The sequence below is a fragment of the Carcharodon carcharias genome, chromosome 17 (assembly GCF_017639515.1).
Source record: "Carcharodon carcharias isolate sCarCar2 chromosome 17, sCarCar2.pri, whole genome shotgun sequence".
NCBI classification, from domain to species: domain Eukaryota; kingdom Metazoa; phylum Chordata; class Chondrichthyes; order Lamniformes; family Lamnidae; genus Carcharodon; species Carcharodon carcharias.
The window spans coordinates 101,124,703-101,138,606 of NC_054483.1; positions in this window are offsets into that span (position 1 = coordinate 101,124,703).

Consider the following 13,904-nt stretch of genomic DNA (forward strand, 5'->3'; position numbering starts at 1 on the left):
GCAGTATATGGTCTGTCAGCCCTGTGCACTGCCATCTGCAATGCTGTGCACTGCATCTGTGTCCATGTACACTGGTGTGCACTGTCTCTCAGTGCTGTGCTCCGCCGTGCACTGTCTGTCAGCCCTGTGCGCTGACGTCCACTGTGTGTCAGCCCTGTGCGCTGCCATGCACTGTCTGGCAGCCCTGTGCACTGCCGTCCACTGTCTCTCAGCCCTGTATGCTGCACTTCACTGTCTCTCAGTGCTGTGCATTACTGTGCACTGCCATTCAGCCATTTGCATTACTGTGCACTGTCTCTGTGTCCTGCAAACTGCCTCTCTGCCATGCAAACTACTTTGTACTGACTCTCGGCCATCTGCACTGCTGTGCACTGTCTCTAAACACTGTGCACTGCCCTCAGACCTTTACACTGCTGTGCACTGTGTCTCAGCACTGTGCACTGCCGTGCACCGCCGCTCAGCCCAGTGCACTGCTCAGCCCTGTCCGTCATCCCTGTGCACTGTCGTGCACTGTCACTCAGCCATGTGCACTGTCTCTAGGCCCTGAGCATTGCTGTGCTCTGCTATTCAGCCCTGTGCACTGCTGTGCACTGCCTGTCAGCCCTGTGCACTGTTGTGCACTGCCTGTCAGCCCTGTGCACTGTTGTGCACTGCCTGTCAGCCCTGTGCACTGTTGTGCACTGCCTCTCAGCCCTGTGCAATGCTGTGCACTGCCTGTCACCCTGTGCACTACCAAGCACTGCCGTGCACTGTCTGACAACTCTGTGCACTGCCGTGCACTGTCTGTCAGCCCTGTGCACTGCCGTGTATTGTCAGTCAGCCCAGTGCACTGCCGTGCACTGTCTCTCACTCCTGTACGTTGCAGTGCACTGTCACCCAATGCTGTGCATTGCCATTAAGCCGTCTGCATTGCTGTGCACTGTATCTGTGTCTTGCGAACTGCCTCTCTGCCATGTGCGCTGCGGTGCACTGTCTCTCAGCCCTGTGCACAGCCGTGCATTGTCTCTAAGCCCTGTGCACTACCGTGCACAGCCTCTCAGCCCTGTACACTGCTGTACATGCCTCTCAGCCCTGTGCAATGCTGTGCACTGCCTCTCAGTCCTGTGCATTGCTGGGCACTTCCATTCAGCCTTGCGCACTGCTGTGCACTGCCATGCACTGTCTGACAGCTCTATGCACTGCTGTGCCCTGTCTATCAGCCCTGTGCTGTGCCCTCTGCAATGATGTGCATTGTATCTGTGTCCAGAGCACAGCCTCTCTGCCTGTCTTACAGCCCTGCACACTGCTGTGCACTGTCTGTCAGCACTGTGCACTGCCCTGTACTGTCTGACATCTCTGTGCAATGCTGTGCACTGTCTAGCAGTCCTGTGCAATGTCTGTTAGGTCTGTGCGCTGCCGTCCACTGTCAGTCAGCCCTGTGCTCTGCTGTGCACTGTCTCTCAGCCCTGTACACTGCAATTCACTATCTCTCAGTGCTGTGCATTGCTGTGCACTGCCATTCAGCCATCTGCACTGCTATGCACTGTCTCTGTGTCCTGTGAACTGCCTCTCTGCCATGTGCATTGCTGTGCACTGACTCTCTGCCATCTGCACTAATGTGCACTGTCTCTAAACCCTGTGCACTGCCTCTCAGACCATTACACTGCTGTGCACTGTCTCTCAGCACTGTGGACTGCCTTGCACTGTCTCTCAGTGCAGTGCACTGCCCTGCACTGTCTGTCATCCCTGTGCACTGTCGTGCACTGTCACTCAGCCATATGCACTGTCTCTCAGCCCTGTGCACTGTCTCTAGACCCTGTGCATTACTGTGCGCTGCCATTCTGCCCTGTGCACTGCCAGTCAGCCCTGTGCACTGCCGTGCGCTGCCTGTCAGCCCTGTCCACTGCAGTGTACTGCTGTGCACTGTCTGACAGCTCTGTGCACTTCCATGTTCTGCCTGTCAGCCCTGTGCACTGCTGTGCACTGCCTGTCAGTCCTGTGCACTGCTGTGCACTGCCTGTCAGCCCTGTGCAATGCTGTGCACTGCTTGTCAGCCCTGTCCACTGCTGTGCACTGCCTGTCAGCCCTGTGCACTGCTGTGCACTGCCTGTCAGTCCTGTGCACTGCTGTGCACTGCCTGTCAGCCCTGTGCACTGCTGTGCACTGCCTGTCAGCCCTGTCCACTGCTGTGCACTGCCTGTCAGCCCTGTGCACTGCTGTGCACTGCCTGTCAGCCCTGTGCACTGCCAAGCACTGCCGTGCACTGTCTGACAACTCTGTGCACTACCGTGTACTGTCTGTTATCCCTGTGCATGGTCCTGCATTTTCAATCAGCCAAGTGCACTGTCTATCATCCCTGTGCACTGCCATGCACTGTCTCTCAGCCCTGTACACTGCACAGCACTGTATCTCAGCACTGTTCATTGTTGTGCTCTGCCATTCAGCAGTCTGCATTGCTGTGCACAGTCTCTATGTTCTGTGAACTGCACTGTCCCTCAGCACTGTGCAATGCCATGTACTGTCTCTCAGACCAGTGCACTGCTTTGCACTGTCTGTCACCCCTGTGCACTGTCATGCACTGTCACTCAGCCATGTGCACAGTCTCTCAGCCCTGTGCACTACCGTGCACTTTCTATAAGCCCTGTGCACTACCGTGCACTACCTCTCAACCCTGTGCACTGCCCTGTACTGTCTGTTAGCCCTGTGCTCTGCCCTCTGCAATGCTGTGCATTGTATCTGTGTCCAGTGCACTGCCTCTCTGCCATGTGCACTGTTGAGCACTCTCTCAGCCCAGTGCACCACCGTGCACTGTCACTCAGCCATGTGCTCTGTCTCTTAGCCCTGTGCACTACTGTGCACTGTTTCTAAGACCTGCGCACTACCATGCACTGCCTCCCAACTCTGTTCACTGCTGTGCACTGCCTGACTGCCATGTGTACTGTCCGTCAGCCCTGTGCACCACCTTGCACTGTCTGTCATAAATGTCCGCTGCAGTGTACTGTCTCTCAGTGCTATGCATTGCTGTGCTCTACCACTCAGCCATCTGCATTGCTATGCACTGTCTCTGTGTCCTGTGAACTGCCTCTCTGTCATGTGCACTGCTGTGCACTGTCTCTGTGTCCTGTGAACTGCCTCTCTGACATGTGCACTGCTGTGTGCTGTCTCTAAACCCTGTGCACTGCCTCTCAAACCGTTACACTGCTGTGCACTGTCTCTCAGCACTGTGGACTGCCTTGCACTTTCTCTCAGTGCAGTGCCCTGCCCTGCACTGTCTGTCATCCCTGTGCACTGTCGTGCACTTTCTCTAAGCCCTGTGCACTGCTGTGCACTGCCTGTCAGCCCTGTGCACTGCAGTGCATGGTCTGTCAGCCCTAAGCACTGCCCTCTGCAATGCTGTGCTCTGTATATGTGTCTAGTGCACTGCATCTCTGCCATGTGCACTGTTGTACACTGTCTCTCACCCATCTGCACTGCCGTGCACAGTCTCTAAGCCAAGTGCACTGCTATGCACAGTCTCTCAGCCCAGTGCACTTCTCTGTACTGTCTGTCATCCCTGTGCACTGTCGTGCATTTTGACACAGTGAAGTGCACTGTCTCTCAGCCCTGTGCACTACCTTGCACTGCCTCTCAGCCCTATGCATTGCCGTGTACTGCTATTCCAGCCTCTGCATTGCTGTGCACTGCCTGTCAGCCCTATGCACTGCCCTCCGCGATGCTGTGCTCTGTATCTGTGTCCAGTGAACTGCCTCTGCCATGTGCACTGCTGTGCACTGCCTCTCAGCCATCTGTACTGCTGTGCACTGTCTCTAAATCCTGTGCACTGCCTTGTAGACCTTTGCACTTCTGTGCACTGTCTCTCTGCCACTTGCACTGCTGTGCACTGCTTTGCAGCCCTGTGCATTGCTGTGCACTGCCATTCAGGCTTCAGCAGTGTTGTGCACTGTCTGTCGGCCCTGTGCACCGCTGTGCACTGGGTGTTGGCCCTGTGCACTGCCGTGCACTGCCTTTCAGCCCTGTGCACTGCTGTGGACTGCCAGCCCAGCCATTTGCATTACTGTGCACTGTCTCTGTGTCCTGCAAACTGCATCTCTGCCATGTGAACTGCTTTGCACTGCCTCCCTGCCATGTGCACTGCTGTGCACTGTCTCTAAACTCTGTGCACTGCCTTGCAGACCTTTGCACTGCTGTGCACTGTCTCTCATCACTGCTGTGCACAGTCTCTCAGCCCAGTGCACTGCTCTGCACTGTCTGTCATCCCTGTGCAATGTCGTGCATTTTCACTCAGCCATGTGCATTCTCTCTCATCCCTGTGCACTGTTATGCACTGTCTGACAGCTCTGTGCACTGCCATGTATTGTCTATGATTCATGTGCCAAGCTGTGCACTTTCTGCCAGCCCTGTGCACTGCTGTGCACTGTCTGCTAGCCCTGGGCACTGCCGTGCACAGTCTGTCAGAACTGTGCACTCCCCTGCACTGTCAGTCAGCCCCGTGCCCTACTGTGCATGGTCTCTCAGCCGTGTATGCTGCAGAGCTCTGTCTCTTAGTGCTATGCATTGCTGTGCTCTGCCATTCAGCTGTCTGCATTGCTGTGCACTGTCTCTAAGCCCTGTGCACTGCTGTGCATTTCCTGTCAGCCCTGTGCACTGCTATACATGCCTCTCAGCTCTGTGCTTTGCTGTGCATTGCCTCTCAGCTGTGCACTGTCTGACAGCTCTGTGCACTGCAGTACACAGTCTATCAGACCTGTGCACTACCTTGCACAGTCTTTCAGCTCTAGGCGCTGCCGTGCACTGTCCCTCAGCCCTGTATGCTGCAGTGCACTTTCTCTCAGCGCTGTTCATTGCTATACACTGCCATTCAGCTGTCTGCATTGCTGTGCATTGTCTCTCAGCACTGTGCATTGCTGTGCATTGCACTCAGCCCTCTGCAATGCTTTGCACTGTCTCTGTGTCCTGCGAACTGCCTCTCTGCCATGTGCACTGTTTTGTAATGTCTCTAAAGCCTGTGCACTGCCTTTCAGACCTTTACACTGCTGTGCCCTGTCTCTCCTCAGCCCAGTGCACTGTTCTGCAGTGTCTGTCATCCCTGTGCACTGCTATTCAGCCCTCTGAATTGCTGTTTACTGCCAATCAACCTTCTGCACTGCTGTGAACTGTCTCTCAGCCCTGTATGCTGCAGTGCACGGCCACTCAGCCCTGTGCACTGCTATGCACAGTCTCTGTGTCCTGTGAACTGCCTCTCTGCCTTGTGCAATGCTGTGCACTGCCTCTCAGCCATCTGCACTGCTGTGCACTGTCTCTAAACCACATACACTGCCTTGCAGACATTTGCAATGCTGTGTACTGTCTGTCATCACTGTGCACTGCCATTCAGCCCTCTGAATTGCTGTTTACTGCCAATCAACCCTCTGCATTGCTGTGCACTGTCTCTCATTCTTGTGCACTGTCGGCCCTCTGCACTGCTGTGCACTGTCTGTTGGCCCTGTGCGATGCTGTGCACTTTCTGAAAGCACTATACATTGCCATGCAGAGAGTCAGCCCTGTGCACTGCTGTGCACAGTCTCTGTGTCCTGTGAACTGCCTCTCTGCCTTGTGCAATGCTGTGCACTGCCTCTCAGCCATCTGCACTGCTGTGCACTGTCTCTAAACCACATGCACTGCCTTGCAGACATTTGCACTGCTGTGTACTGTCTGTCATCACTGTGCACTGTCATGCATTATCACTCAGCCCTGTGAACTGCCGTGCACTGTCTGTCAGCCCTGTGAACTGTTGTGCACTTTTGGACAACGCTGTGCACTTCCTTGCACTGCTGGTCAGCCCTTTGTGCTGCCGTGTACTGTCTGTCAGCCCTGTGCACTGCCAGACACTGCCGTACACTGTTTGACAGTCCTATGCACTGCCCTGTGCAGTCTCTCAGCTCTGTGCACTGCCGTGCATGGTCTGCCAGCCCTTTGCAATGCCCTCTGCAATGCTGTGCACTGTCTGTCTGCCCTCTGCACTGCTGTGCACTGTTTATCAGCCCTGTGTACTGCCCTCTGCAATGCTGTGCACTGTATCTGTGTCCAGTGCACTGCCTCTCTGTCATGTGCACTGTCGTGCAATGTCTGTCAGCCCTGAATGCTGCAGTACACCATCGCTCAGTAATGTGCATTGCTGTACACTGTCTCCCCTCACTGTACACTGCCATGCACTGTCTCTCAGCCCTGTGAACTGCCCTGCACCATCTGTCAGCCCTGTGTGGTGCCGTGCACTGTCTGTCAGCCTTGTGCACTGCTGTGCACTGTGTGTCATCGCTGTGCACTGTCATGCAATGCCTCTCAGCCCTGTGCGCTGCTGTAAATGCCTCTCAGCCCTGTGCACAGCCATTCATCCCTCTGCATTGCTGTGCACTGTCTCTCCATCCTGTGCACTCTTTGTCAGCCCTATGCACTTCCTTGCATTGTCGGTCAGCCCTGTGCACTGCCTTGCACTGTGTGTTGGCCCTGTGCGTTGCTGTGCACTGTGTGTCAGTCCTTTGCGCTGCAGTGCACTGTTTGTCAGCCCTGTGCACTGCAATGCACTGTCAGTCATCCCTGTACACTGCCGTGCGCTCTCGCTCAACCCGGTATGCTGCATTAACTGTCTCTAAGCACTGCACAATGCTGTGCACTGCCACTCAGTCCTCTGCATTGCTGTGCACTGCCATTCGGCCCTCTGCATTGCTGTGCATTGTCTCTCCATCCTGTGCAAATCCTGTGCAAATCCTGTCAGCCCTGTGCACTGCCTTGTACTGTCGGTCAACCCTATGCACTGCCTTGCACTGTCAGTCAGCCCTGTGCACTGCCGTGCACTGTCAGGCAGCCCTGTGCACTGCCATGCACTGTCTCTCAGCCCTGTATACTGCAGTGCACTGTCTTTCAGCGCTGTGCATTGCTGTGCTCTGCCATTCAGCCGACTGCATTGCTGTGCGCTGTCTCTGTGTGAACTGCCTCTCCGCCATATGCACAGCTGTGCACAGATTCTCAGCCATCTGCATTGCTGTGCAATATCTCTAAAGCCTGTGCACTGCCTCTCAGACCTTTACACTGTTGTGCACTGTCCCTCAGCACTGTGCATTGCAGTCTACTGTCTCTCAGTCCAGTGCACTGCTCTGTCGTACACAGTCATTCAGCCAGTGCTCTGTCTCTTATCTCTGTGCACTGCCGTGCACTGTCTCGAAGTGCTTTGCCCTACCATGCACTGCCTCCCAGCCCTGTGCACTGCTGTACATGCCTCTCAGCCCAGTGCACTACTGTGCACTGCCTCTCAGCCCTGTGCATTGCTGTACACTGCCATTCAGACCTCTGCATTGCTTTGCATGGTCTGTCAGCACTATGCACTGCCCTCTGCAATGCTGTGCTCTGTATATGTGTCCAGTGCACTGCCTCCCTGCCATGTGCATGGTCTCTCAGCCCTGTACACTTCTGAAAACAGTCTGTCAGCAATGTGCTCTGCCGTGTACTGTCTGTCAGCCCTGTGCACTGTCTTGCACTGCCTTTCAGCCCTGTGCACTGCTGTGCACTGTCTGTCAGCCTTATGTGCTGCAGTGCACTGTCTCACAGCCCTATACGCAGCAATACACTTTCTCCTAGCACTGTGCATTGCTGTGCACTGCCATTCAGCTGTCTGCATTGCTGTGCACTGTCTCTCAGAACTGTACACTGACGTGCACTGTCTGCCATCCCTGTGCACTGTCGTGCACTGTCACCCAGCCATGCGCACTTTCTCTTGGCACTGCTCACTGCTGTGCACTGTCTCTCAGCCCTGTGCACTGCTGTACATGCCTCTCAGCAATGATCACTGCTGCGCACTGCCATTCAGCCCTCTGAATTGCTGTTTACTGCCAATCAACCCTCTGCATTCCTGTGAATTGTCTGTCGGCCCTCTGTGTTGCCGTGCACCGTCAGTTGGCCCTGTGAGCTTGTGTGCACTGTGTGTCAGCCCTCTGCGCTGCTGTGCACTTTCTGTCAGCCCTATGTGCTGTCGTGCATTGAGAATCAGGCCTGTGCACTGCTGTGCACTGTCTCTAAACTATGTGCACTGCCTCACAGACATTTGCACTGCTGTGCACTGTCTCTAAACTATGTGCACTGCCTCAAAGACATTTGCACTGCTGTGCACTGTCTCTAAACTATGTGCACTGCCTCACAGACATTTGAACTGCTGTGCACTGTCTCTAAACTATGTGCACTGCCTCACAGACATTTGCACTGCTGTGCACTGTCTGTCATCCCTGCGCACTGTCGTGCATTATCAATCAGCCCTGTGCACTGCCATGCACTGTCTCTAAGCCTGTGATCTGCCATGCAATGCCTGTCAGCACTGTGCGCTGTCTGTCAGCCCTGTGCACTGCCGTGCACTGTCTGTCAGCCCTTTGCACTGCCCTCTGCAATGCTGTGCTCTGTATATGTGTCCAGTGCACTGCCTCCCTGCCATGTGCACAGTCTCTCAGCCCTGTACGCTTCTGAAAACTGTCTGTCAGCAATGTGCTCTGCCGTGTACTGTCTGTCAGCCCTGTGCACTGTCCTGCACTGCCTTTCAGCCCTGTGCACTGCCGTGCACTGTCTGTCAGCCTTATGTGCTGCAGTGCACTGTCTCTCAGCCCTTTACGCAGCAATACACTTTCTCCCAGCACTGTGCATTGCTGTGCACTGCCATTCAGCTGTCTGCATTGCTGTGCACTGTCTCTCAGCACTGTACACTGACGTGCACTGTCTGCCATCCCTATGCACTGTCGTACACTGTCACCCAGCCATGCGCACTTTCTCTTGGCACTGCGCACTGTCTCTCAGCCCTGTGCACTGCTGTACATGCCTCTCAGCAACGTGCACTGCTGTGCACTGCCATTCTGCCCTCCGAATTGCTATTTACTGCCAATCAACCCTCTGCATTCCTGTGAATTGTCTGTCAGCCCTCTGTGCTGTCGTGCACCGTCAGTCGGCCCTGTGCGCTTGTGTGCACTTTCTGTCAGTCCTATGTGCTGTCGTGCACTGAGAATCAGCCCTGTACACTGCAGTGCACGGCCACTCAGCTCTCTGCATTGCTGTGCATTGTCTGTGTCCTGTGCACTGTCTCTCAGCCTGCTACACTTCTGTGCACTGCCTCTCAGCCCTGTGCACTGCTGCACATGCCTCTCAGCCCTGTGCACTGCCATTCAGACCTCTGCATTGCTGTGCACTGTCTCCCAATCTGGTGCACTGTCTGTTAGCCCTGTGTATTGCCTTGCACTGTCAGTCAGCCCTGTGCACTGCTGCGTACACTGTCTTTTAGACATGTGCGCTGCTGTGGACTGTCTTTCATCCCTATGCACAGCCACACACTGTGTGTCAGCCCTGTGCACTGGCATGCACTGTGTGGCATCCCTGTGCGCTGCCATGCACTGTCCGTCAGCCATCTGCACTGCTGTGCACTGTCTCTAAATCCTGTGCCCTGCCTCTCAGACCTTTGCACTGCTGTGCAGTGTCTCTCAGCCCTGTGCACTGCCGTGCACTGCCTATCAGCACTGTGCACTGCTGTGCACTGTCTATCAGCCCTGAGCAATACCCTGCATGGTCTGACAGCCCTATGCACTGCCCTCTGCAATGCTGTGAACTGTATCTGTGTCCAGTGCACTGCCTCTCTGCCATGTGCAATGCTGTGCACTGTCTCACAGCACTGTATGCTGCTGTCCACTGTCTGTCAACACTGTGCTCTGTTGTGTATTGTCTCTGAGCACTGTGCGCAGCCGTGCACTGTCTCTCAGCCCTGTATGCTGTAGTACACTTTCTCTCAGTGATGTGCATTGCTGTGCACTGCCATTCAGCTGTCTGCATTGCTGTGCACTGTCTCTCAGCACTGTTCACTGCTGTGCACTATCTCTCAGACCTGTGCACTGCCATGCACTGTCTCTCAGCCCTGTGAAAGGCCCTGCACTGTCTGTCAGCCCTGTGCACTGCAGTACACTTTCTCTCAGCGCTGTGCATTGCTTTGCACTGCAATTCAGCCGTTGGCATTGCTGTGCACTGTCTGTCGGCTCTGTGCGCTGCCATGCACAGTCCCCCAGCGCTGTGAATGGCCTTGCACTGTCTGTAAGCCCTGTGCACTGCCATGTACTGTCTCTAAGCCTTGTGAAATGCCGTGCACTGTCGGACAACCCTGTGCACTGCCATGCACTGCTTGTTAGCCCAGTGCACTGTCGTGCATGACCTGTCGACCCTGGGCACTGCCGTGCACTGGCTGTCGGCCCTGCGTGCTGCAGTATACTTTCTCTCAGTGGTGCGCATTACTGCACACTGCCCTTCAGCCGTCTGCATTGCTGTGTACTATTCTGTCAGCACTTTACACTTCCATGCACTGGCTCTCATCCCTGTGCACTGCCATGCACTGTCTCTCAGCCCAGTGCATGGTAGCTTGTTAGCCCTGTGCACTGATGTGCATTACCTGTCAGCCCTGGGCGCTGCCATGCACTGTCTGTCAGACCTGTGCTCTGCTGTGTTCTGTCTGTCAGCCCTGTGCACTGCAGAACACTTTCTCTCACAGCTGTGCATTGCTCTGCACTGCCATTCAGCCGTCTGCATTGCTGTGCACTGACAGCCCTATGCACGGCCCTGCACTGTCTCTCAACCCTGTGAATGGCCCTGCACTGTCTGTCATCTGTGTTCACTGTCATGCACTGTCACTCAGCCAATTGCACTGTCACTCAGCCATGTGCACTGCCTCTCAGCCCTGTGCACTGCTGCACATGCCTCTCAGCCTTGTGCACTGCCATTCAGCCCTCTGCATTGCTGTGCACTGCCATTCACACCTCTGCATTGCTGTGCACTGTCTGTCAGCCCTGTGCATTGCCTTGCAGTCGGTCAGCCCTGTGCATGCTGTGCACTATCTTTTGGCCCTGTGCACTGCTGCCCCCTGTGTGTCATCGACCGTGCACTTCAATGCACTGTTTGGCATCCCTATGTGGTGCTGTGCACTGTCTGTCAGCGCTGTGCATTGCTGTGCACTGCTACTCAACCATCTGCATTGCTGTGCACTGTCTCTGTGTCCTGTGAACTGCCTCTCTGCCATGTGCACTGCTGTGCACCGTCCCTCAGCCCTGTACGCTGCTGTGCACTGTCTATCAGCACTGTGCTCTGCTGTGTACTGTCTGTCAGCCCTGTGCACTTCTCTCAGCCCTGTACGCTGAAGTACAATTTCTCTCAGCACAGTGCATTGCTGTGCACTGTCCGACAGCTCTGTGCAATGCCGTGCACTGTCTATCAGCCCTCTGCAATGCTGTGAACTGTATCTGTGTCCAATGCACTGCCTCTCTGCCATGTGCACTGTTGTGCACTGTGTCTCAGCCCTGTACGCTGCTGCGCACTGCCTGAAAGCACTGTGCACTGCTGCGCACTGTCTGTCAGCCCTGTGCAAAGCAGTACACTTTTGCTCTGCACTGTGCATTGCTGTGCAGTGCCATTCAGCTGTCTGCATTGCTGTGCACTGTCTCTCAGCCCTGTGTGCTACCGTGCACTGTCACTGCAGTATACTTTCTCTTAGTGCAGTGCATTGCTGTGCACTGTGATTCAGCCGTCTGCATTGCTGTGCACTGTCTCTCAGCCCTGTACGCTGCACAACACTTCCTCTCAGCGCTGTGCACTGCTATTCAGCATTCTGCAATGCTGGGCACTGTCTCTCAGCACTGTACAGTGCTGTGCACTGTCTCTCAGCCCTGTGCATTGGTGTGCGCTGTCTCTCAGAACTGTACACTGCCGTGCACTTCCTATCAGCACTGTGCAATGCCGTGCACTGTCAATCAGCCCTCTGCAATGCCGTGCACGGTCTGACAGCCCTGTTCACTGCCCTCTGCAATGCTGTTAACTGTATCTGTGTCCAGTGCACTGCCTCTCTGCCATGTTGTGCACTGTGTTTCAGCCCTGTATGCTGCTATGCACTGTCTGAAAGCACTGTACACAGCCATGCACTGTCTGTCTGACCTGTGCACTGCAGTACACTTTTGCTCAGCGCCGTGCACTGCCATTCAGCTGTCTGCATTTCAGTGCACTGTCTCTCAGCCCTGTGCTCTTCCATGCACTGTCTCTCAGCCCTGTGCTCTTCCATGCACTGTCTCTCAGCCCTGTGCTCTTCCATGCACTGTCTCTCAGCCCTGTGCTCTTCCATGCACTGTCTCTCAGCCCTGTGCTCTTCCATGCACTGTCTCTCAGCCCTGAACACTGCAGTACACTTTCTCTCAGTGCAGTGCATTGCTGTGCACTGGCATTCAGCCGTCTGCATTGCTGTGCACTATCTCTCAGCACTGTGCACTGATGTGAACTGTCTCTCAGCCTTGTGAATGGCTCTGCACTGTCTGTAAGCCCTGTGCGTTGCTGTGCGCTGTCTCTCAGCCCTGTACACTGCAGTATACATTCTCTCAGCTCTGTGAACTGCTGTGCACTGCCATTCAGCTGTCTGCATTGCCGTGCACTGTCTCTCACCCCTCAGCACTGCCGTGCAGTGTCTCTCAGCCCTCTGCGTTGCCGTGTACTGTTTGTCAGCCCTGTGCTCTGCTGTGCACGGTCTCTCAGCCCTGTGCGCGGCAGTACACTTTCTCTCAATGCTGTGCACTGCTGTGCACTGCCATTCAGCCATCTGCATTGCTGTGCACTGTCTCTCAGCACTGTACACTGCCGTTCACTGTCTGTCAGCCCTCTGCACTGCCATGCACTGTCTCTCAGCCCTGTGAATGGCCCTGCATTGTCTGTCATCCCTGATCACTGTCATGCACTGTCACTCAGCCATGTGCACTGTCTCTCAGCCCTCTGCACTGCTGTGCACTGTCTCTCAGTCCTGAGAATGGCCCTGTTCTGTCTGTCATCCCTGTTCACTGTCATGCACTGTCACTCAGCCATGTGCATTGTCACTCAGCCCTGTGCAATTCTGTGCACTATCTTTCAGCCTGCTGCACTGCTGTGCACTGTGTCTCAGCCCTGTGCACTACTGGACATGCCTCTCTCTCTCAGCTCTATTCACTGTCCTGCACTGTCTGTCAGCCCTGTACGCTGCCGTGCACTGTCTGACCGCACTGTGGGCCACCGTGCACTCCCTTTTGGCCCTGTGCACCACCATGCACTGTCTGTCGGCACTGTGCACTGCTGTGCACTTCCTGTCAGCCCGGTGAACTGCCGTGCACTATTGGACAACCCTGTACAGCCGTGCACTGCCTGCCAGCCCTTTTCACTGCCGTGCACTGTCTATGAGCACTGTGCAATGCCGTCCACAGTCTCTCAGCCCTTTGCAATGCCGTGCACGGTATGGCAGAGCGGGGCACTGCCCTCTGCAATGCTGTGAACTGTATCTCTTGTACAATGCAATGCTTCTCTACCATGTGCACTGCTGTGCATTGTCCCTCAGCCCTTTATGCTGCTGTGCACTGTCTATGAGCACTGTGATCTGCTGTGCACTGTCTGTCAGCCCTGTACTCTGGCGTACACTGCCAGTCAGCCCCGTGTACTTCTCTCAGCCCTGAACACTGAAGTACAATTTCTCTCAGCACAGTGCATTGCTGTGCACAGCCATTCAGCTCTGTGCACTGCTGTGCACTGTCTATCAGCCCTGTGAACTGCCCTGCATGGTCTGTAAGCCCTGTGCGCTGCCTTGCACTGTCTGTCGGCACTGTGCACTGCCATGCACTGTCTGTCAGCACTGTGCACTGCTGTGCACTGCCTGTCAGCCCGGTGAACTGCTGTGCACTGTTGGACAACCCTGTACAGCCGTGCACTGCCTGTCAGCCCTGTGCACTGCCGTGCACGGTATGGGAGCCCTGGGCACTGCCCTCTGCACTGCTGTGAACTGTATCTCTGTCCAATGCACCGCCTCTCTGACATGCGCACTGCTGTGCATTGTCCCTCAGCCCTTTACGCTGCTGTGCACTGTCTATCAGCACTGTGCTCTG